Source organism: Anastrepha obliqua, unplaced genomic scaffold, assembly GCF_027943255.1.
Source record: "Anastrepha obliqua isolate idAnaObli1 unplaced genomic scaffold, idAnaObli1_1.0 ptg000194l, whole genome shotgun sequence".
NCBI lineage: Eukaryota > Metazoa > Arthropoda > Insecta > Diptera > Tephritidae > Anastrepha > Anastrepha obliqua.
Window position 1 is genome coordinate 47,501 of NW_026562267.1, and position 2,500 is coordinate 50,000.

Here is a 2,500-nt window from a genome sequence, read left to right on the forward strand (position 1 = left end):
GCATGGCAAAAAACACTCACGGTGAAGGCATGTGATATAATATGAAAATATCAAAAGTTAACTAACCAATGATATTGAAGCATATAAATCGAATCATAACTATATGAAACTCGAATTTAAGCCATATTAAACTGGTAATATTGTGATTTTGTGCCTGGTTTTCCATACGTTAGTTTAAATAAAGAGTTATGGAATATAACCTTGGCATATTGCCATTAAAATATATAATAAAGACATTTCAAATCAAACTGAAATGTATTGAAATGAATTTTTCCCATACATTTTTGACAATGTGAGGTGTGCATGGCAAAAAACACTCACGGTGAAGGCATGTGAAATATAATATGAAAATATCAAAAGTTAACTAACCAATGATATTGAAGCATATAAATCGAATCATAACTATATGAAACTCGAATTTAAGCCATATTAAACTGGTAATATTGTGATTTTATGCCTGGTTTTCCATACGTTAGTTTAAATAAAGAGTTATGGAATATAACCTGGCATATTGGCACTAAAATATATAATAAAGACATTTCAAATCAAACTGAAATGTATTGAAATGAATTTTTCCCATACATTTTTGACAATGTGAGGTGTGCATGGCAAAAAAACAACTCACGGTGAAGGCATGTGATATAATATGAAAATATCAAAAGTTAACTAACCAATGATATTGAAGCATATAAATCGAATCATAACTATATGAAACTCGAATTTGAGCCATATTAAACTGGTAATATTGTGATTTTATGCCTGGTTTTCCATACGTTAGTTTAAATAGAAAAAAATTCTCGAATATATATACATATATGAAGAATCTATATTCTATACTAACATTTTATGGAATAAACCTTGGCATATTGCCATTAAAATATATAATAAAGACATTTCAAATCAAACTGAAATGTATTGAAATGAATTTTTCCCATACATTTTTGACAATGTGAGGTGTGCATGGCAAAAAACACTCACGGTGAAGGCATGTGAAATAATATGAAAATATCAAAAGTTAACTAACCAATGATATTGAAGCATATAAATCGAATCATAACTATATGAAACTCGAATTTAAGCCATATTAAACTGGTAATATTGTGATTTTATGCCTGGTTTTCCATACGTTAGTTTAAATAGAAAAAATTTTCGAATATCTATACATATATGAAGAATCTATATTCTAATACTAACATGTTATGGAATATAACCTTGGCATATTGGCACTAAAATATATAATAAAGACATTTCAAATCAAACTGAAATGTATTGAAATGAATTTTTCCCATACATTTTTGACAATGTGAGGTGTGCATGGCAAAAAACACTCACGGTGAAGGCATGTGAAATATAATATGAAAATATCAAAAGTTAACTAACCAATGATATTGAAGCATATAAATCGAATCATAACTATATGAAACTCGAATTTAAGCCATATTAAACTGGTAATATTGTGATTTTATGCCTGGTTTTCATACGTTAGTTTAAATAGAAAAAATTTTCGAATATATATACATATATGAAGAATCTATATTCTAATACTAACATGTTATGGAATATAACCTTGGCATATTGGCACTAAAATATATAATAAAGACATTTCAAATCAAACTGAAATGTATTGAAATGAATTTTTCCCATACATTTTTGACAATGTGAGGTGTGCATGGCAAAAAACACTCACGGTGAAGGCATGTGAAATATAATATGAAAATATCAAAAGTTAACTAACCAATGATATTGAAGCATATAAATCGAATCATAACTATATGAAACTCGAATTTAAGCCATATTAAACTGGTAATATTGTGATTTTATGCCTGGTTTTCCATACGTTAGTTTAAATAAAGAGTTATGGAATATAACCTTGGCATATTGGCACTAAAATATATAATAAAGACATTTCAAATCAAACTGAAATGTATTGAAATGAATTTTTCCCATACATTTTTGACAATGTGAGGTGTGCATGGCAAAAAACACTCACGGTGAAGGCATGTGATATAATATGAAAATATCAAAAGTTAACTAACCAATGATATTGAAGCATATAAATCGAATCATAACTATATGAAACTCGAATTTGAGCCATATTAAACTGGTAATATTATGATTTTATTCCTGGTTTTCCATACGTTAGTTTAAATAGAAAAAATTTTCGAATATATATACATATATGAAGAATCTATATTCTATACTAACATGTTATGGCATATTGGTGTTATTGTATTTTATTCCTGGTTTTCTATAGTTAGTTTAAATAGAAATAAATTTTTGAATTCAAAATTTTATATTCTATACTAGCATTACATAGAAATTATCCTCAACTGTTTGTTTCTTGTATAAATACAGGAAATTAAACAGATGATGAAGAGAAAAAAATAAGAAAAACAAAAATTTATAAGAAAAATTAAATTTTAAACAAAGGAAAAGAGGAGAAAATTTTTTCAATCATATATATTTATGATTAAAAAATAGAATTATGAAATTATTAATT